This window comes from Thermobia domestica, chromosome 1, assembly GCF_964235325.1.
Source record: "Thermobia domestica chromosome 1, izTheDome1.hap1.1, whole genome shotgun sequence".
Taxonomy (NCBI): Eukaryota; Metazoa; Arthropoda; class Insecta; order Zygentoma; family Lepismatidae; genus Thermobia; species Thermobia domestica.
Window position 1 is genome coordinate 368,035,971 of NC_137454.1, and position 24,259 is coordinate 368,060,229.

Genomic DNA, 24,259 nt, shown 5'->3' on the forward strand with positions numbered 1-24,259 from the left:
CAAAATAATAAAAGGTCAGGTAAACAGAGTATGCGTCCTATAATCTACTTATCACTTTTAAAACATCGTCCATGATGATCTCCTAACGTCTTCTTTTCTTATCGGGAAATAATAAAACAATAAAATGATAGTATATACAATTCAAGTGTCTACTTACCGTTTTCAAAACATTCATTCATAATCTCCCTTCCTTCTTTCCTTACTGCGATATGATGTAAAAAAAAATACATAAACAGCTTATGCATCCAAATATACACGTTCTTGTCACTTTCAAAACATTCAACAACATTTATCAATGTATTAAACTATGGTCACCCTTTACCTACTTTCCTCATACATACGATAAAAGAATAAGATATTATGAAATCTTAAAAAATGATAAAAACGGCTTATGCATTCTAGTATCTATGTACTTGTTATTCTCAAAATATTCAACCATAATTATCAAGATATAATCTCATGGTCACCCTTTGCTTTCTTTTCTCATATGATATGATTAAAAAAAATAGATAAACACGCATCCTAGTATCTACGTTCTTATCACCTTCAAAACATTGAATCATATTTATCAAGGTATTAATCCCTGGTCACTCATTGCTTTCTTTCCTCATAGGTATGATAAAAGAATAAGAGATATGTCATGATAAAAAATAGATAAACAAGCATCCTAGTATCTACGTTATTATCACTTTTAAAACCATTAATCATGTTTATCAAGATATTAATCCCTGGTCACTCATTGCCTTCTTTCCTCATAAATATGATAAAAGAATAAGAGATATGACATGATAAAAAATAGATAAGCAAGCATCCTAGTATCTAAATTCTTATCACTTTTAAAACAATTAATCATGTTTATCAAGATATTAATCCCTGGTCACTCGTTGCCTTCTTTCCTCATAAATATGATAAAAGAATAAGAGATATGAAATGATAAAAAGAGATAAACAAGCATCCTAGTATCTACATTCTTATCACTTTTAAAACAATTAATCATGTTTATCAAGATATTAATCCCTGGTCACTCATTGCCTTCTTTCCTCATAAATATGATAAAAGTATAAGAGATATGACATGATAAAAAATAGATAAATAAGCATCCTAGTATGTACGTTCTTATCACTTTTAAAACAATTAATCATGTTTATCAAGATATTAATCCCTGGTCACTCATTGCCTTCTTTTCTCATAAATATGATAAAAGAATAAGAGATATGACATGATAAAAAATAGATAAATAAGCATCCTAGTATCTACGTTCTTATCACTTTTAAAACAATTAATCATGTTTATCAAGATATTAATCCCTGGTCACTCATTGCCTTCTTTTCTCATAAATATGATAAAAGTATAAGAGATATGACATGATAAAAAATAGATAAACAAGCATCCTAGTATCTACGTTCTTATCACTTTTAAAACAATTAATCATGTTTATCAAGATATTAATACCTGGTCACTCATTGCCTTCTTTCCTCATAAATATGATAAAAGAATAAGAGATATGACATGATAAAAAAATAGATAAACAAGCATCCTAGTATCTACATTCTTATCACTTTTAAAACAATTAATCATGTTTATCAAGATATTAATCCCTGGTCACTCATTGCCTTCTTTCCTCATAAATATGATAAAAGAATAAGAGATAGGAAATGACAAAAAATATATAAACAAGCATCCTAGTATCTACGTTCTTATCACTTTTAAAACAATTAATCATGTTTATCAAGATATTAATCCCTGGTCACTCACTGACTTCTTTTCTCATAAATGTGATAAAAGAATTAGAGATATGACATGATAAAAAATAGATAAACAAGCATCCTAGTATCTACGTTCTTATTACTTTTAAAACAATTAATCATGTTCATCAAGATATTAATCCCTGGTCACTCATTGCCTTCTTTCCTCATAAATATGATAAAAGAATAAGAGATATGACATGTTAAAAAATAGATAAACAAGCATCGAAGTATCTACATTCTTATCACTTTTAAAACAATTAATCATGTTTATCAAGATATTAATCCCTGGTCACTCATTGCCTTCTTTCCTCATAAATATGATAAAAGAATAAGAGATAGGAAATGATAAAAAATATATAAACAAGCATTCTAGTATCTACGTTCTTATCACTTTTAAAACAATTAATCATGTTTATCAAGATATTAATCCCTGTTCACTCACTGACTTCTCTTCTCATAAATATGATATAAGAATAAGTGATATGACATGATACAAAATAGATAAACAAGCATCCTAGTATCTACGTTCTTATCACTTTTAAAACAATTAATCATGTTTAGCAAGATATTAATCCCTGGTCACACATTGCCTTCTTTCCTCATAAATATGATAAAAGAATAAGAGATATGACATGATAAAAAATAGATAAACAAGCATCCTAGTATCTACGTTCTTATCACTTTTAAAACAATTAATCATGTTTAGCAAGATATTAATACCTGGTCACTCATTGCCTTCTTTCCTCATAAATATGATAAAAGAATAAGAGATATGACATGATAAAAAAATAGATAAACAAGCATCCTAGTATCTACATTCTTATCACTTTTAAAACAATTAATCATGTTTATCAAGATATTAATCCCTGGTCACTCATTGCCTTCTTTCCTCATAAATATGATAAAAGAATAAGAGATATGACATGATAAAAAATAGATAAACAAGCATCCTAGTATCTACATTCTTATCACTTTTAAAACAATTAATCATGTTCATCAAGATATTAATCCCTGGTCACTCATTGCCTTCTTTCCTCATAAATATGATCAAAGAATAAGAGATATGACATGATAAAAAAAATAAATAAGCAGCGTATGCATTGTGATATCTACAGTATGTTCTTGTTACCCTCAAAACATTCAACCATATTTATCAAGACATTAACACATGGTATTTGTTTGCCTTTTTTCTTCCTTGATATGGTTTAGAAAATAAGAGATATGACATGTTAGAAAATAGATTATACACGTCATAGTATCTACGTACTTGTCACTTTTAAGAAATGCATCCACGGTTATTCTCCGCTTTTTTTTCTCTCTCTCTATGGAGGTATGATTTAAAAAAATGCATACAGCATTGAAGCATCTTAGTATCTACTTATAATTTATTAAAATATTTATTCTTGATCACCCTTTGTCTTTTTTCTTTCATAGAGACATGATAAAAGAATAGATAAGCAATGCATGGGTTCTTGTATCTAGTGTATTTATCGTTTTCAAAATATTTATTCATGATTACCTTCTGCCTTTCTTATGATCACCAGACCTCTCATTTCGGTTTTAGGAAGAGAAGTACTAAATTTTTATTTGAACACATAGATTGAAGCTTTCAAATGGTAGTGGATTTAAGTACTTCACTGTACATAACTGTAAAGAATACACAAATAAAAATTATGACACAAATAGGTTAATGTTGCTAAACCAGAAAGAAGAAAAAAAAGTCCTCTGTTATTTGCTGACATTTGACAACAGAGTATGTTACATTAGTAGCGAGGAAAAAAAAACGGACATATGATATATGAATACACATATTTACAAGTGAACATGATATGTGAAAGGGTGCCGATGTAAGTAGTATATATTATCAAAGCTCCTAATTAAGTGGGAACAAGACACCTGCCAACGCCATGATGATCAAAGCTTCTCATGGGATCTTGGGGTAATTTACTATTGCAGCTCTGCGCCATAGCACAGGCGCAAAAGAGGCCCCGATGGCAGGAAGGGAAATAGCACACACTCAAACACACAGACCTATATATATATATGCTTTAATAGTGGCGTTTAACCATATATTCAAAATGTGAAGCATCCCTGCGAGAAAACCGTCCATTATTTTTAAACGAAAAGAACTGGAACACCAAGTCTATTTCGCACATTGTATTAAAACGATAAATCTGGTAGAACTCGTGGATTTTTGTATTTATACACAATACGTGCACTGTGTTGCAGAGAGTGCTGTCTGTGCGTTATGAAACTAATATAGTTCTTCAAAATACCGTTTCAACTATTAGTGTATTTGTTTTAGATTTATGGTCACTTTGAGATAAGCATTTTTATTATTTCTTTAAAAATTCAATATTGTATTTTTTTTTACCTATTTCCTGAAACGGTAATGATTTACTTGACGGTAGAATAGTGGCTCAGTGGTTGAATATTCATCCTGAGTCCTGGGTCTACGCCTCATGTAAGTTTTCTTGACATTATATGTGTGGATTTTCTCAATGTTCTCCAGAAAGTAACAGACATTTTGAAATTTAAAAAAATAACAGAATGAAGAATCCATATTGTATTATATACATTTGAATGGTACACTCTTAAGCTATTTTCCGCATAATCGCCGTGCAAATTAAAGCACAAGGTTTTTCAATACCGTTGCGGTACAAACCTGCCGCCTGTGACTTCAACCACTAGCTTACACTGGCATGCAGTTCGGCGTCAGTGTCAAGCGTTGTGTAGCGAGAAATGTCTTCATCGCTAGGAAGAGATGCTAGTCGTTTGGTGCCAAACCCGGGCTGTATGGTGGGTGATCGAACGCCTCCCATCCAAAACCATCCAGGAGCTCTCGGGTACGTTTGACTATGTGTGGACGTGCGTTGTTGTGAAGAAACAATATCTTTGCACTTTTTTTTTCCCGGCGCTTGTTTTGAATCGCGCCCCTCAAGGTTGGTGTAAAGGGACAAGTTTTGCCAATAGATGTCACTACAGTGTTTGTATCTCTCTCATGCATTTTTTACCTTTCACGAAAATTTTCAATTTCTCTTACAAATTTTAACGTACATACTTCAAATTTTTGGAGAAGGAACTTCATAACCTATCGAAGGCAACAATCCGTGCTGATTTTTTATTTAGAATTTTTCATTGTTGAAACAGTTATATTGTTAAAGGTTTGCATATCTCTTTCAACAAACAAGCCATTTCAACAATGAAGAAAATTCTAAATAAAAAATCGGCACGGATTGTTGCCTTCGATAGGTTATGAAATTCCTTCTCAAAATTTGAAATCTCTAGATTGAAATTTGTAAGATAAATCGTGAATTTTCGTGAAAGGTAAAAAATACATGAGAGAGATACGAAGATTGTAGTGACATCTATCGGCAAAACTTGTCCCTTTAAACTATTATAACCTTAACTTTCTCTGTGTGTCACAATACCTCTGCCAACAAGAACCTAATTACACAACGCATCTCACAAGAGATAGGATTTTCTATTGTAGCTCAGATTGTACATCACGCACTGTACGTTACAGAAAGCACAGTAAGAGCGTCACATTTTTCACGCTATCCCAGCTGGATGCATACTGAGTTAGGCAACGTTCTGACACCAAGATCCACTGCCGCGATAAGCCAAAACGACTGGTACTGTTTGGACAGCCCTCGTACAATCTCGTTCCACCAGTTGTTTCATAATAAATTGAATTAACGGAACTTTTCTGTCACTGTGTGGTTGGCACACGATGCGGGAGTCCCTGGCTCGACTTCCGATGGGAGCTTGCATGATTCAGATTCCACGTCAAGCCTGTAAGTCCACGTCTCATGTAACATCGGTGCAGAAAAGAAATTTAAAATCGATACCAATCAAAGAACCAGTTTTCATGAATCATTCGTCTTCTTTAATACATACACAGTAAAGAAAAATGACTGTTAATTCAACACAATGGTTCTGTGTTACCATAGTTGTGCTAAATTTTGATACATGTCTGGTTGTATTTTAACTTAATCGGATTTTGAAATAAATTAAATACAAGTGGTTAAATGTACTATCTGACATGAGCTTTATTGCTTGTGGTACACAGAGAACAAGTGTAAAAACATAGAAAATGATGTTAGCACTTCTGTTGGAATTCATTAAGGTTAGTTTAAAGTGACAAGTTTTGCCGATAGATGTCACTACAGTCTTCGTCTCTCATGTATTTTTTTACCTTTCATGAAAATTCACGATTTCTCTTACAAATTTCGACCTAGAGATTTCAAATTTTTAGAGAAGGAACTTCATAACCTATCGAAGGCAACAATCCGTGTCGATTTTTTATTTAGAATTTGGCCCGGTGCCCGGCCCGGCCCGACCCGTTTCAAGTAATATCAAACTGGACCGGGCCCTAACCGGGCCGGGCACATTCTGGGCCGAGCCGGGCCGAACCGGGCCGGGCACATTTCGGGTCGAATCGGGCCGAACCGGGCCGGGCACATTTCGGGCCGAATCGGGCCGAACCGGGCCGGGCACAATTCGGGCCGAACCGGGCTGGGCACATATCGGGCCGAGCCGGGCCGGCCCGGCTCGGCCCGGATACTCTGAATTACAGTTCGGAAACTAATGTTGTCAGCCTATTTGTTTTTTTAATGTCCTTCACTACCTCTATTTTTGCCGTGTTTGTACGGTCTTACTGTCAGAATATGTTAATCGTAATGTGTTTGGGAAACTGACTCTTTATTCAAGACTGCGATGTACTGGTAATACTATTACTATTACTACTTCTACTACTACTATTACTACTTCTACTATTACTACTACGACCACTGCTAATACTACTACAAGTGCTAGGACTTCGCGTCAGAGTTGACATGTGTGGTGGTACCGAATTTACCTTCTAAGTACAGAATAAAATGAAGAAATGCTAGTTATTATGGCCGGTCTGCGTAGAATGTGAACCGATGCTTGATCTACGAGGGACAACAGTGGCTCAGTAGAAAAAACACTCACATCTGGTGCTAAAGGTCGTTAGATCAATCCCTGCTCATGCTATGTGAGCTTTGTGGTGGACATACACCGTGTGCATGGGAGTATCTGGGGTGGTCCCGCTTCCTCCCACTATTTTCTTTCCACCAATTCATCCCATCATTATCCGTACAGCCTGAGCCGTAGTTACCTAAATAACGTATGATAAAGTCAAGTACTTGACCTAATAAGTAGAATTTGGTACGCTACCATTAGACCACGGATGCCAAAACCATGAACTGGCGTGGTCCTAAGATCAGTGCAATTTGTAGTAATGTTCAATTAGGAAGGCAAATATCGAATGGTGTTACATGTTCATGTATTGTTTACATATAGTATGATGCTACAAATATAACAAAATATCATGATCAAATAAATCACCAAGTCGCCAGAGTCGATTAGGTGTTCCTGGGACGGTGGCTCAGTGGTTGAGCGTTCACCTCTGGTGTATGGGGTCCCGGGTTCGATCCGAGTTCTCGCCAAGTGAACTTTGTGGTGTACAAACACCGTGTGGGGGGTTCGCGGCGTTCTCCTGTTTCCTTCCACTTTATTCATTAAACTATTTCATTTATTTCTCATCATCACCGTCTCCTTTAGGATAGTCGGCATAACTATGAGACGTAAAAAAAGCTCAAAGATTTCATTTCCATTGTTTTGTTTTCGTATTACTAGTAATAGCAGTAGTGGTATTCGCTGACGTATTAGTATAGTAAAGAAAACAATAAAATCTTACAGTTTTACGTCCCATGCTTATGCCGGTTAGGCTAAAGGAGACGCTGATGATGAGAAATGAATGAAATGGTGAAATGAAAAAGTGGAAGGAAACGGTAGAACCCGAAGAAACCCACGCTCACGTTTGTTTGTCCACCACAAAGCTCACATAACACGAGGAGGGATCGATCCGATGACCTCTAGCACCAGATGTGAGTGCTTTACCTACTGAGCCACCGTTGTCCCTCGTCAAGCATCGGTTCGCATTCTACGCAGACCGGCCATAGTAACTAGTATTTATTCGATTTTTTCTGTACTTAGATTGTAAAGTATGTACCACTAGACATCAGGGGTGGATCCAGGGGGGACGATCGGGGCGATCGCCCCCCCAGAAGAGGAAACTTTCTTATTTTATATATATAAATAAAACTCATCCCAAAGTTTGGAGCCCTTAAAAGTAGCAGTATGACAACCCACCGCCCCCTCCCCAGAAGTCGGTCCTGGATCCGCCCCGGCGGGTCAACTCTGACGCGAAGTCGTAGCAGTTGTAGTAGTAGAAGTAATAGTAGTAGTAACAATAGTAATAGCAGTAATAGTATTAGTAATAATAATAATAATAATAGCAGTAGCAGTAGTAGTAATAATAAGAGTAGTAGAAGTACAGTACTTTACAGTCTTGAATAAAGAGTTAATTTCCCAAACACATTACGATTAACACAGGCTGCCAATATTAGTTTCCGATCCATCTTTCACAGTGTTCGGGCCGAGCCGGTTCGGCCCGGCTCGGCCCGAAATGTGCCCGGCCCGGTTCGGCCCGGCTCGGCCCGAAATGTGCCCGGCCCGGTTCGGCCCGAAATGTGCCCGGCCTGGTTCGGCCCGGCCCGGCCCGAAATGTGCCCGGCCCGTCGGGCCGGGCCGGGTCGAGCTGGACACAGAATTCAGATCCATCCGGGCCGGGCCGGGCCGTCTTCGGGCCTGGGTTTGCAGGGCTCTGTTATGAAGTTCCTTCTCCAAAAATTTGAAGTCTGTACGTTAAAATTTGTAAGAGAAATTGTGAATTTTCGTGAAAGGTAAAAGATACATGAGAGAGATAGGAAGACTGTAGTGACATCTATTGGCAAAACATGTCCCTTTACACCAACCTTAAGGAAGTACTTACCAGGACAAGAGATATTATTACTTCTCCTCCATTATTTGCAAATTTCCTGTTCGTTTGTAACAGTCTATCTGTAGAATACTTGGTGGTCACTCACATTATGTTGACACCATCTAGTACCGTCAATATTGCCATATAACACCATAATGGTAGAAAACAAGTGTTTTCTTACTGAACACCATCATCACGGCCGTGGGATGTCTGTACTTAGTACCAATGTATCGTTCTTCTTTCATAACGATACACTTCCACCCAGCCTAAGCATTAACATATTCATTTGTTAATAAACAATATCACACTTGTTTCTAATTCGTGGTTTTTCAAGTTTTGTAAAAAGAAAGAAAGAAAGAAAAGAAGAAGAAGTATCACCTTCATATGTGTCTGGCATTATTGACGACAAATGTCAGGACCCTCTTCCCATAATTTTTAATTCAAAAGTGTCTACATAAACAGAACTTTCCTGGGTGGAAGTATGATTTCGTTTGTACTTATGGGTCAAAAGTTCTTGTGTTCAAAAAGTTTGGGTTGCGCGACTTTCCGGACACGCTGTAGACTGATCGCTTAGAAGGGACGTTTATAGAGGAGCGGATCGTTTTCTGGATGATGTACCTAGGGTCAATGTACGAAAAACATATTGTCCATCAAAATAGAACAAAGTGCTGTAATATATCAGTGACACACAGTACACTGAAGGTTTCATACGAAATAGTATCGCTGTTGACGAAGAGTGTAAATGTAAATCAATCAATCAATGAAGCTCTTGATTTACTGAGATTTTCAATAAAGACTGTCATCTTTTTCTTTTCAATAAAGATGACAGAAATTGCGCATCTGATGTCTTGAGCCCCACATCCGATCTGTACCTCTTTCGTGTAGAATACGGATAAAATATTGATTTTTTAAAAATCATATTTCAAAGAGTTTAGGGAACTTATCTCCTTTTCTACTAGTAGTGTGCCTCCTACTAGTAGTGTGGCACAGTGGTAGAGCTCTTACCTATTATGTGTGAGGTCCGTGGTTCGATTTCTGCCCAAGTAAATTTGTGGTGGACAAAGTCATGTCCGTGAGTTTTCTTTTTGATCTCCCATTTCCTTCCACATTCTCAGTCTATCGATTCTATGTTCATCATTCACTTCCTGTAATCACCGTCTCCCTTAACCTAAAAGGTATAATCATGGGATGCTAAACTAAGATCCTTCCTACAGCTGTTCGTGCAAAGAATGAGCCATATTCAGTATTTACTCCTTTGAGCTAATTGCGACGGACACAAGAAACTAGAAAATATCCACACTTCTATGCACAAGCCTGCTTAAGTACCATACATTTTAGTGAGGATCTACAAGACTTATTACACAAACTGGATTGACTGAAAACAAAACGCATTTCTATTCCCTATCGAATTTCGACATCTATGGTTATCTTAGCCCATAATGTATGACGGATGACGTTTCTCGAAGATCATATTACCCGAGGAAAGGGAAGAAAGGAAGGAAGCGATCTGGATTTGTATATAAAGTACCATACCGGCATTTGCCTGAGTGAATGAGGAAAACCTCACTGGGAATCGAACTCGGGATTGCTCGCACCAAGCACGAGAGCGTTAGCGACTATAATACGCGGGGCCACCCCTGACGAATTAACACCTTTAGTTAAAAGATAAACACTTGGATCGCCCCCCTCCGCTCTCCTTGTGGATCCGCCACTGGATATGATACGAAATAGAGTTCTTCCAATAGAAACAGATATCCTTGACCGAGATAAGATATCACATTTCGTGACGGTACAGCCTCAACATTTGCTTTGTCGCTAACCCTAATGGCCGAGTTTGTAATATGAGTGCTTTCTGTTCTCGTGGTTCTGAGTTCGACTCCCTGTGGATCATCATTATCATCAAATTAGGTATTCTGCCAGCATTGGCAGGTTGCTTGCTGCAACTGAGAAGCTTCCACGTTCCACGGTCTTCCGCTAACCTCTTCGTTTTCCCGCTACGATTTTTTCTATTTTGATATTGTCTATTAACTGTAGCCTCTTTCGCTCTCTCCTTCTTTTTCTAGTCACCATATCCTCTAGCATGTCTCTTATGATATAACTCTTTTTAGCCAATACCGAAACCAATTTATTTTCCAGTTCTTAATAATATCTAAAATTGTTCTTTTCTTTCCCACCATTTCTAACACCCTCTCATTTGTTTTCCGTTCTACCCAGTAATTCTCTCAATTTTTCTCCACACTCACATTTCGAAAGCTTCCACTCTTTTTTCATCATTTTTACGTAATATCCACGTCTCTGCTCCACACGAAGCATTTTATGAGTCTTTTTCTCAACTCTTTAGTCAAGTTTCCACAAAACAGTCTTTTCTTCGTCCTAAAGACTTCTTTCGCCACTACTATCCTTACTTTTATTTCACATTCACACTTCAAATCTCACTAATATGTAATAGTACTACTCAGGTATCGGAAACTAGTCACCTATTCAATTTTCTCCCCTCCTACTTCTATATTTGCTATTGGCTGCTTCGTTCCAATCACTATGGCTTTTGTCTCTCTAAAATTTATTTTCATCCCATATTCTTCACAGCCCTTTCTCAAGTTTTCTAACGTCTTATTGATTTTTTCTTCAGCTGGGAAGTATTTTGAGGAGAGACGCGTACTGCATCAAAGAGATCAAGTCAAGAATTGCCATAGCTAAAGAAGTATTCAACAGGAAAAGATCCCTCTTAACTAGCAGGCTCAATATTGGACTTAAGAAGAAGTTAGTCAAGTGCTATATATGGATCATTGGACTGTATGGTTCAGACACTTGGACATTACGGAAGTTAGAGAAGAAATATTTAGAGAGCTTTCAAATGTAATGTTGGAGGAAGATGGAGAAGATAAAATGGACAGAGAGAACAGCAAACGAAAATGTTTTAAAACGGATAGGAGAGGAGAGGACACTTCTAGCCACCATCCTTCGTAGTAAGGCCAATTGGATTGCACACATCTTGCGAAGAAATTGTCTTCTTCACACCGCCATAGAAGGAAAGATGGAAGGGAAGCGAGAAATAGGAAGAAGAAGAACACAGCTGATCGATGATTTGAGATAGGAGAAAATATTGGGAGTTAAAAGAGGAAACTGAAGATCGAGAAAAGTGGAAGAAACACTCCCAGGTCCAAATCGAAAATTGAAAAAAAAAAAAAAATCCTCATTAGTGCCAAGACCTGCCCAAAAGGCAGAATACTTAATAATAATAATAATAATTTTTCTTCAGATTTCGCAACAAGCACCATATCATCTCAATAGGTGTTTTCTTTTTCGGATAAAAACTTGAATAGTGGTTCGGATACCGATTTAAATAGTAGATTCCATAAAATATTGCTCAAATAGAATGCTAACGTTCAACCGTACAACCTACTTAATAAAATATTGTAATTTAACGTCCTATGGTTATAACCTTTAGGCTAATGGTCAATTGAAGTGAATGTTTATAAAAGATTCGGTGGAATGAGAATATGGGAGGACATAAGAGAACTCAAAGGAAACTTGAGGATTACCATGGTTCAGTGGTAAAGCGTTCACCTTTCGTGCATGGGGGCATTGGTTCGATCCTAGCTCGGACCAAGTGACCTTTGTTGTGGACAAACACCGTGTGCTTGGGTTCCCTCGGGGTTCTTCCGTTTCCTCCTACTTTCTTCATTCCACCATTTCATTCATTTCTTATCATCACTGTCTCCTTTACCTTAACCGACATTATGGTGAGACGTAAAACTTAAAGTTTTAATTTCATTTTCAAAGGAAACTTACTGTCACGAATTACGTGGTCGGGGAATAAGCCAGGATTTCTCGCTTCAAAGTTGAGCACTATACCACCTAGCCACCGTGTCCCCTTCAACCAAATTAATTTATACGTCTCCCCTTCCTATATATATTTTTTTCCAAATCTAAAGAAAATGTATGTCCAAATGTTCCTTAAGAAGACTACGTACAGAGCCCGTCAGAAAAATGTATACACTCTTTGTCGTCCTGTATTCAGGATACCCAAGCACATACATTGACAATTGTTCTGAAATTTAAGTATGTTGTAGTACGGTTTTTCGCCCAACAGATGTCAGCATTGTCAATTATTTTCAGTTAAAATTATTCGCTCAACAGATGTCGGTACTGTCATCATGGTTAGTGAGATAAGACAGGGGGACACTTGACGTTCGAGCAGCGTAAGTAAGTTTTGAAGTGTTTTATCAGGTTTGGGAATGTAATCGAAGTGCAGCGTCAGTGCAGAGGGAAGTTTGGTACTGAACCAACAATCTGCATAACAATCAAACGCATTATTGACAAGTTTCAGGCGCATGAAACGATTTGCGATATTCACAAAGGACGAACGGGAAGAACGCCTACAACAACAAGTCCTGCTGACAGTAGGGACATCTGTTGACCGAATAATTTTAACTGAAAATAGTTGACAATGCCGACATCTGTTGGGCAAAAAGACGTACTACAACATACTTAAATTTCAGAACAACATTGTCAACGCCAGTATCGTTATATAGGATGAGAAAGAGTGTATACATTTTTCTGGAGGACTCTGTATATGCTTTATCCCTTTACTACGCGAAAGTTGGAAGGGCCAAAGATTGGAGAGCAAGATTAAAAAAAAAAAAAACTGTGAAGCGAAATAGCCCTTTTGATGTAAATTAACTTCAGAACGGATTATGAGAGAATGCATTATTACGCTTGTTTCTTGGTGCACCAGCAAAGCTTAACGTTCCTTTTAGCAGTTGATATTGCAAGCTAAGTGCTGCCTAATGCCTTGTTAAGAGCTCTTAAAGGGTTGTTAATGAGCATCTTTTAAGTTTCTGGGAAAATTCTGGTCTCCATTATCTCTCTCTCTTTCTCCCATCTCTTCCTTCCCTTTGTGCTCTTCTTGTTTCTGATCAGCCATTAAGCAAATCATGTACAAAACAGAGCTACTTCTTCGTTTACAAGAAAACCAATTATATTTTAAACTGTTTCTCTCTTAAATTCGTCAAACAAATTTTGTATGAAAGCTAGCACAGCCCTCCCCTAAGTTACAAAAGATCAAAGTGGGGAAGGTAGGAAAGTACGTACCATGCAGAAAGGGTCACTGGAGTTACGTATTCCCTTCGCCGAAGGTTTTAATCAGTTTCTTAAATGATACGTATATACGAGGAAAAATTAAATGAAAATATTAAAGCTTGTGTCACTGACCAAAAGATGGCAGTGCCAAGAAAGAACACTGCACGAGAGTAAAGCAGTGGTGCAAATATGGTAGCATTGTTAGTAGTGTTTCCTACAGGGCGAAAAACTTCCTACCTCATCTTGTCTCGAAAACAAGACGAGAGTTGGGACAAGAAGTATCTTTTCAAAATTTGAGACGAGTCAAGAAACATGAGAATTGAGACGAGACAAAAATTATCGAGTGTCTTGCGTAACACTAGTTTCCCTAAGTATTAGATCTCAAACACCCTTTAGTGTTACGTGATTTATAGTTTTAAAAAACTATAAAGGGTAAAAGCTATCTGTGCGGGACACATTATTATAATTTTAAAATACTCTGAATAATTAGTCAATTTTCTCCCTCGGAGAGTCACTATCTCACTTCAGATCTCTCTAGAACTGGAGTTCATGGCTGAATGAACTTTTCCTTTTTCTTCATACCAGCATTTTAACCTATTGACACAGACTCGACATTTGAAAGTTGACGAGCTGTTCCTCCCGGTTTAAATGCACATGCATTATGATTGTACGACCACAACTTTTAAAGGTAAGGAAATTATTACATGATCTACTCCAAGAATACATAGATTGATTCATTTATATTGAGCCAAAGTCAATGTTCAACCGTATCGCGCACATGCGCAACCCATCGACGTGAGATTTCCATGAGGCCCAACTTCATCTTTATAGATGACAATGCGCGACTGCATTGAACAGCGCAGGTGGCGGATTTCTTGGAATGAAAGGATGTTCGGTGAGTGGACAGGCCTGTCCGTTCTGTCGACTTGAATTTCATCGAGTACGTGTAAGATGCTACAGGTATATTCTTGCAGCACTTTCATATGTAGCAAGGAACATCGAGGACTTGACGACAGTGCTGCTGGAGGAATGGAACTCCATGTCACAGCAACTAACTACTAACCATGGGAGTAGGAGTCATTGTTCCTGGTGATCACACATCGTTCTAAGGATCATTTTACTCCTTTCTTAGAGTCAGGAAGGAGTGATCATGAGTTGCAGCGCCTTCAGTGTAAGTTATTGTCTCTGTATTAGGGACTCATTTTTGCTCTTCTAATACGTAGCGTATTTCTGTCTGTTGTTTCCTACTGCAGCACCCTTCCGTGTATGGTTTAAGTTTCTTAAGTTTCATTTATCTCTGCTACTTAGGAGTGACACAGCATGCGAAACTTTTTTCGTCCTTACATTTTACACACCAAAGAACAAAATGATTGATCGCATTGCACAGCATAGAGTAAGGTTACATTTACATTAAAGCTGCATCACCTGATCGTGACGTAATATTACGTGGTATTATTATGGCGGCGTGTTGGTTGTGAAGGAAAGAGTATTTTTCCGTGAATTGTGATAAAGGTGGAATAAAACGAGCCCTGCGGGGCTTCTAACGCTCTTCGCTTGCTGGCGGCCGCTTAGCTATGTTTCGTAGCGTAAGTAAATTACTTTGTCTTTTTATCAATAAAGTTGTATGTGCAAAGTGGACTAACACCACGTAACATTACGTCACGATCAGGTGATGCAACTTGAATGTAAATTTAACCTCACCTTCACAGCATAAGTACAGTTGTTTCTCTGTTGTGGTTTAGCGTACGTTTCATTTTCAGTATGTAACGAAAAATGGATCTACAGTTTAAAATGAAATTCGAGCCAATATAATGTGATCAATAATCTCCCACCGGGAATCAACTCCGGAACTAAATGTACCACGTTTTTCTGCATTGTTTTTTTTTTTTAATTTATACTAACAAAAATGAATGGATGTTGTTTATGATTGCATTATTGCTGAACAGCTAACTGAACGGATTAAAATGAATTATTTAACATAGTATTTACATCAAACTGGGTATTTATAATTCACTTTGGTTAAAAAAGCATAACTGAAGGAGGTTCAAACTTTAAGCCAAAACAGAATATGCTGCTGGTTGCAACAATGGATTCATTTACTATTACGAGGAGTGATCGGAAAGTAAGTTTACAAAGTCTCCAGTGAAACATGTATATATTATTTCATACAACCAATACAGCCAAACAGTTAATAGTCTCCATTATTGGTTGAGGCACTTATCGCATTGTGGGATGAGTTTGAAGATTCCCTCCTGGTAGAAATCCTGTCCTTGCGTTATCATGAAGTGTTTTACCTCATCGTCTGAAGCGAAGCGATAGCTTTTTAGGTGCTCCATCGAATGCGGGAATAGGTGAAAGTCGCTCGTAGCGCGGTCCAGGCACATATTTGCGGATCCCAAACGTTTCAGATATCCTCTGATCTGATTGGTCGATACAGATAAGATATCACAAGACATGATCTACATATAGCACAAAGTAAAGAGCAAATCGTGTTGGCTCTGGTAGCCGAGTGGGCTAGAGCAACAAGCTAGTAAAGAAAATGTTTTTGGTGTGGGTTCAAATCCTGCTTACGGACAGTTTTTTTTACTACTATTAAAAATTTTTATAACACTTCTTTCGTTAAAATAAGATTAAAAATAATATTCAAAAAGTGATTTAACGATCATTTTTTAAAAAAATTTCATTAAACTTCTTTCATTAAAATAAGTTTGCCCTTGTACTATATAGATCCACAGCTAATGTAGTAGTAGTAGTAGGAACGGGTTAGAAGCCCCGCAGGGGTTGTTTGGGTTCTGTTCTCGACATCAAATTGGCAAGAATGCTGAAACGTTTGGGATCTGCAAAAATGCGGTCCGGGCTACAGGAATCAGTTCCTCCAAGCGAGTTGTGTTCAAATCTGTTGATGCCGTACTGGGTCAACCACTGCGCGCTCCTCGTCGGTGACGTTTTCTCTAACAGCCGCAAACTTTCGACACTATTCTGCGAAATGTTGACGAGACATTACAGTCTCTCCGTAAACCTCTACCAGCTGCCGGTGAATTTCAGTCGCGGTTACGTGTTTCGCCCACAGAAATCAAATAACTGAGCCGACTTCTTCGCTAGACCAGTTTTCCAAACGAGTCGCCATTGGTGTTTACTTACAACTAGCGCCGTAGGTGGCGGGTGGCTGAAACTCTGCAAAGTTGCCAACTCCATGTATTAAAATTATCGCACATTTCTCATTTCTCTATAACAGATGGAACTCCAGAAATATCCACCTTGTAATTTTAGTTTCTGATCCTCCCTCGAACATTTAAATAAAGTTACGTATTATCCACGTTTCATTGTTTCATTTAACACGCCATAAAATATTTTCCTAATAGACTTTCAACATAAATCACACAATGTCAGAGAGGAAGCGAATACCTAAGATGAAAAACTAGGTATTTTATGTCCAGCGACTGACTTAGAAAAGCGCAGGAGGAGAGAATCACACGGAGAGATTAGACTACAAGAGAAGCAGTGTTAGATCAGGATTGACAACTGTGAAAAATAAATTACTACCACCAGCTCATAATCTTCAAACCAGATGAATAATTGTATTTTAATTCTTGATATATATATAGTTAAGCCCAAAATAAACACCCGTTATCCAGTAAAATACCGGTTAGTCGACAATCTTATGTGGCATCAATCAAGGGAGACGAAACTGACAACACGACTGCAATTTCATAATCATACTTTGATTGAAATACGTGTCCTTCAGATGAGGTAAAAGGGTTTATTTTAATCTTTTGGTCAGAATAACGGCTGCATGGATCGACATGCATTTTTGTACACTTGTGTTGAGCTGGATTTTCACCGTTCCATTTCAATTGAAACACGTATTCTGAGTGAAAAATATACATATCTCGAATATTTTCCGTAAACCTACTTTTCTCGTGCGCAGGACGAACGATCAGCTAGTATTAAGTATTTTCTTCAGGTCATCACTCAAAGGGCCTATTGAGTTTACCATAAGGACCAGACTGTGTCACATGATCAGATCAAAAAAAAAAAAAGTCACGTTGCGTGGTAAATTGAGTCTGGAGATTCCAAATCCTTGTGTGAGATATTTCAAGCACGTAACCTTCGCGTGGGGCGACCTGGGTAGTTCGCAGACGATGCATATACTTGATCATTATTATTGTTTATACTCAAGCAACTTGATTTTCACAATGTTCTATCCATATTTACCTTACGTACACCGTACTATATATCGTTTATAAGTTCTTCATTATGTTTTTGCAATAAGCTTTCAATTAGCCATCTCCTTATTAAAGGTTTTGAGATATGTGGACGATTTCAGTTTTTTCACTGATTTTCCATTGACATAAATGTTAATGTTTCATGATGTTTTTTAAAATTATGTTCCATCCATTTTGTAACAACTTGCTTTCGGCATATAGAATCTACATAGTTTCTTTTACAGTTGGGCTAAATTTTAGCCATTTCCCCTAAAGTTCGTTCACATCATTGCAACTGGATAGGTCCTTAGCAATTACGTGTTGCCATGCCTCTTTTCATGTCGGCTACAAGGGCTATGTCACCCGCAAGTGTACTGAACAATATAGCATCTATCTTTTATTTTCTTTTTATTTATTTATTTATTTATTTATTTATTTATTTATTTATTTATTTATTTACTATACTGTGTGTTAAGTGTAAAATAAAAAAAAATAGTTATTATTCATTCACTTCGATATTGTATGTATTACTACGATACGAATTTCTATTTTAATATTACTTAAAAGGAAAAGATCTTTCGTAGTTTCTTCCCTGTCCAAGTTTAATGAGTACTCAGGAGATGCTTTTATCTATTTTCCACTCCTTTTGGTTTTCTACTGCCATAACTGCTTTGAAGTTTCAGTATAGTTAATACACCATTTTCTTGTCCCTGTACTTTCATACCTTCAATCTTAAATTAAACATATCCTGATTTTCCCCTCTCTGTTTCTTTTCAACAACAACTTTATTTATTTTGTTTGTTAAGTTTTCCTTTATTTCCGTAACCATCGTTACTTCTTTTTGCGAAGTCCTAAACCTAATTAGAAAGAGCTGAAGGGATCCGCTCCCTGCAAGGTCTTTGAATGGGTCCCCTGTGGCCGTAAGCAACGTAAGGGTTTCTTCTCCTTCCATGCAATGTTTAGCAGAGTTTCTGCGGACCAGGAGTAGCTGCTATAAGCACAAAGAACCTTAGTTATTAGCCAACAAAAAGACAAAACAAAATTAAGAAGAAAAAAAAACTCTTACCACTAGCCTTTAATACACCTTCTCTCGTCTTTCTGTTTCTTTGGTCTTACTTTACTATTATACTTTACTTAACTTTAACGCAAGATTACCAACTATTTTGTTATGCTACTAAATCTGCTGATTTTCTGTTTAACAATTACCTTTTTTTTAAAAAAAAATGTAAAATCAAGAAATGAATTGTTGTAGGGTGATGCAACCTCGGCTAAACAAGGAGGGTTATAAAACCAATGAAAATTATAGTGGAACGAATTGGTTGAGTGAGGAGTTAGGACGGAACTTCAAAGAAAACAAAATTTTATCTACCACAAACTCATAGGATTGGTAATGTTACTATGTTCGAGCCGAATGACGAATTGCAAAATTTTAAAATTTACGAATTGAAGCCGTGACTTTCATTACCGCACAAGTCCAGCTGAAGAGATATTGAGAAATACTTGGTAATGTGAACTTGGAAATCAGACTTTTCTCATACTTCCACTTTGCTGAATAACAAATGTTACTAAGTATGAAAAAAAAATCTGATTTCCAAGTTCACATTTCCAACAAATATTTAGCTTATATTTGATTTTCTCAATATCTCTTCAGATGGACTTGTGTGGTTGTGGAAGTCACGGCTTCAATTACAATAATTTCAAATTAAACACAATAGCACACTGAGCAAAGGCTATGTGATAAAAATATCTAAAAACACAAACACGTAACAGTTTCAACACAATCACTGTGTCTTTATCAAACTTCCATTCTTTCTAGCTACTTGGGAGTTGGTCACCTTCCAGAAGGAATGGAAGTTTGATAAAGACACAGTGATTGTGTTGAAACTCTTACGTGTTTGTATTTTTAGATATTTTTATCACTTAGCCTTACTCAGTGTGTTGTTGTGTTTAGTTTGACATTACGGAAACAAGGTCTGGTAGAATAGATACTCAATTATTTCGGGTTATAATTATTGTATGCTATAATGCAAGATTACTAAAAATGCTTTGCTCGGAAAGAAGAAAAACAACATGAAGTTTTCGGTGTACATTACAAGTGTTGGATATGAGGACCCTGGGTAATACGGCAGATGTCCAAGCGATAATCCAGTTTCTGACCAAGCGTCCAAATGTATCCTCGGTTATCTGCTTCATTGCAGTAGAAATGCATAGCCTCAAGCCTTCCGGGTCCTATGTGGTGCTTTGTTTCTTGAATTTTGTACAAAAATGTCTCTGCACTGTTATGATAGACCCTGTTCATGCAAATTCCATCACACAACTTAGCAAATAACTTGGAAATACCCCGCATGCACCGTCCCATTCAAACAAAACATATCAGTGCTGCCAAATTTGAGCACTACCTTCTCTATACCTTCATGGTCGCCATTTGCATTCTTAACTGTCTACAAAGCAACTAGCGCCTCTAGTGGCTTTGACGAAACTACAAACAAAGACTATAAAACTTTCTTGCTTTCTTCTGTCCAATCAATGTTGCTTTCGTGCTTCTTTTCAGTACAAAATTTAATTTTTGCACCGTTCTTTTTGAGTAAACCTGTATAACATAATAAACTGAAAATGCACAAATTTTTGGAGTACAAATAATTAATAAAAATGTGAAAGAAGATAACGGGTTGATGTTACAGTATAGAAGAAAAACGTGAAATAATACTTTGTATCATCATACTCTGCTTTTTGTGAACATTTCAATTCAGAAAAAGACACGTGAAATCTGCACTGATTCGTTACATAATTGTACGGGAATGTGTACAATTTCAGCAGTATTGTGTAAGGTTTTTACAATGTTTCAGTCAGAACATTTACACGTCATTGCATCGAATGAAACAGGTGTAAAATGTGTTACCGATGGTGTACCGGCAAAATTTAGCGTGTGAAATATCGAAGCCCAAAACCTTGCGTACCAAAATTACGCCTTGCCAAATCAAATCTCACTGGGTTGAAATTCCAGGCTGAAATCTCACCAGAGCACATAAGAATTTCAGAGGTTCAAAATAACTAATTTTATGCAATGGAACCCATAGGCTTAGTGTCGCAATAACACAAGTTCTCCATTGACTTCTTTAATTGATCAACTATGCCCAGTTTAGTAATAATAATAATAATAATAATAATAATAATAATAATAATAATAATAATAATAATAATAATAATAATATAATGAAGAACGTCAATAGCGTGTAAACAGGAATGCATACTTTGGACACTAGAAGCTTAAAACATAATGAGTTTAAAGTGAATGGATATATATAATCATATAATTAAACCCAAATTACGAGAAATCTTATGCACTGAACCCAAATCTTATGATTGATTGATTTGACATTATGTACTATGTTTTGTTCCTTATTTATAAACATTATTTTACTTTTCGCTATATTTCTCGTACTTTTCCTTTATTTCAATGTAATTACAGTTTATGTTGTTTTAATATACAACGATAATTTTGAACACTCTACACTGCAGTAATCGCAATGGCAAAATTTCATTCTGCTACATTTTGAATGGCAAGGTTTTGTCCCAAATGAGATTGAATCCCGCGAGTTTCGATTAGGCGAGATTTTGACTTGAGATTGTCTTGTACTCAAGTTGTTTGCGACGAATCGCCTGCTACGTTATTTACATGCGAATCCGCAAAAGAGCGGCACTTTCTGCTAAAGGATTGTGATGAACAAGTTGATGACCAACCATATCCTTTGCATGTTTGAAGTGTGACATGGTAGGCGAGGGTGCAGGTCTGAGAACCAACAACATCATCCTTTCCTCGATGAAGACTTTTATATTGAGGAAAATACGACAGAATATATACGTCTTTATCAGAACCAGCACACTTCTCATAAGCCCATACATCACATTGAAAACACTGTACCTACGGTATATCTCATTTCTGATAATGATAATTTATAGTAGGACAATAATTTCGTCATTTTAAAACTTAAAGAAATGTGTACTCCTTGGGAAAAGGATGATAATATTTTATATTTGAAACACGACCTTGAAATTTCAGTCTGTTGCTTCGAGATGGGAAGTTGTTTGCGAGAAAGAAGTAGCACCGTTGTCTAGATTCTTGTTGCCACATTCAAATAGTTCTTCTGTCATGCAGTGTTCCTGTTTCTCACATCTTACTCACAAGTGTTCATTGTTTCGATACTACCGGATAAAATCGGTCACACGTATCTAGTGGAACTTTCTTAACACCTCGTTGGCAACTCTGATTTTTCCAAAGTTTCCTGTTTCTCGCGGTAGACCTATCTATGTGCATGTTTTGTTTTCAACGCTTTGGTTTGCTACTTGTTTCAACTTCTTTTACATCTTGATATTTTTTCTTTTCTCTTTTATTTGTTTCTAACTTTCTTCGTGGTCCCCTTTGATTTCTTTGACTACCTTGTTTCTTCCTTCCTTCCCAACCAACAAGAATGCACAATTAACTCGTCCAATACCTTCACAAGGTAAAAGTGAAAAAGCTATCTGAAAAAAGAACACACAATCCCAGAATCTTACCCTGAAAAGCGAATAAAATGCATGTGTTGTTTTTAAGAAGAAAAAACTGGGAGGCATGACTTGAAAACGATATTTAGGTATGATACTAGGCTGCAAAAATTATTTGTTCTCCAAACGATAAACAGATATTAGGGAACAAAAATAGTCTTTGAAGACAATAAGATCATACTAGACTCCAAAAATAGTTTCTTTTGAAAATGAAAAATAGATAGTAGGATGCAGAAGCAATTTGTGTTCAAAAGATAAGTAGGTATATACTAGGACGCTGAAATGGTTTGTTTTGAAAATGATAAGTAGATACTGGAGCACTGCAATTGTAAGTTTCGAAAATGATGAGAACATACTAGGGCGTTGGATTGTTCTGAAAGTGGTAAGTAAATACTAGGACAGTGAAATTGTTCCTTTGAAAATGTCAAGTAGATACTAGGACGCTGAAACTGTTTGTTTTGAAAATACTAGAAAGCTGAAATTATTTGTTTTGAAAAGTTATAAGTAGATACCAGGACGCTGAAATTATTTGTTTTGAAAATGATAAGTAGATACTGGTATTCTGAAATTGTTTGTTTTAAAACTTATAAGTAGATATTTGATAGATACCAGGAGGCCGAAATAGTTTGTTTTGAAAATGACAAGTGGATATTAGGACACTGAAATTACTTGTTTTAAAAATGATAAGTAGATACTAAGACACTGAAATTATTTGTTTTGAAAATCTTAAGTACATACTACGACGCCGAAATTATGGGTTTTCGAAATGACAAGTAGATGTTAGGAGACTGAAATGATTTGTTTTGGAAATGATTAGTAGATTCTAGGATGTTGAAATTGTTTGCTTTTAAAATGATAATTACATATTGTGACTGTGAAATTATTTGTTTTGAAAATGATAAGTAGATACTAGGAAGCTGAAATTATATTATTGATTGTTGAATTGAGTTCTTTGAATTTAAATTTCTTAATCTTTAACTGAAACAAAACGATACTCTATAATCGAAAAAAAGTTGTGTATCTGTTATATTTTAAATACACAGATCTAATTTTTTTTATATTATATTTGAGATGAGAGAAAAATGACAATCTTTATCCCTACTGTTTATTGTTCGTTCTTTATTTCTTACTGGGTATGTGGCATGCTTACCTGCTTCGTTAATTAATTTTGAGGATTATCAAAATTTGCTATTTGTTTCCAAATATTTGAATACCAGTTTTGTCAACAATTAGAGCTGTATTTTAAAGGATATGCAGTATACAGTATACTCACAATATGTGTTGAGATGAACGGAATACTCGTCTTTCTTCTGTGATTGCAGAAGTTCTTTACTTATAGTTTATACTAATTTTTTACGAGTGTTCCATTTGAATTTTAGTGATTTTTTTTCGACCAATCACAATTAAACATGTGTTAACATTTTTCTATTTTGCCAATACAAAACAAACTTTCAAACGACTTTCTCGTTTCACGGTAGCTTTAAAAGACAACTGTGAACTGCAAAACTCAAAAAATAAGTACGTAAGTAAACATCCTGAGAATTCTAACGCATTACATAAATGACAATTGGGTACACTGTATAGATAGTTTTTCTTTCAAATGTACTTTTTCAGGAAAAGAGTAACAATATAATTTAGTCGGAGGGGAAAAAAGCATGATCTGTCAATTAAAGGTTAATTGTTTACAAACGAGGGGATTGTTGGCGTCAAGAATTGGCTACTGATTGTTGTCCCCTTCGTGTAACAATACTCCCTTCACTTGTGATCTAGTTTAAAGAAAAATAAATTACAAACACGCAATTTCTCAATTAGTTACCGTACTTGATTAGATG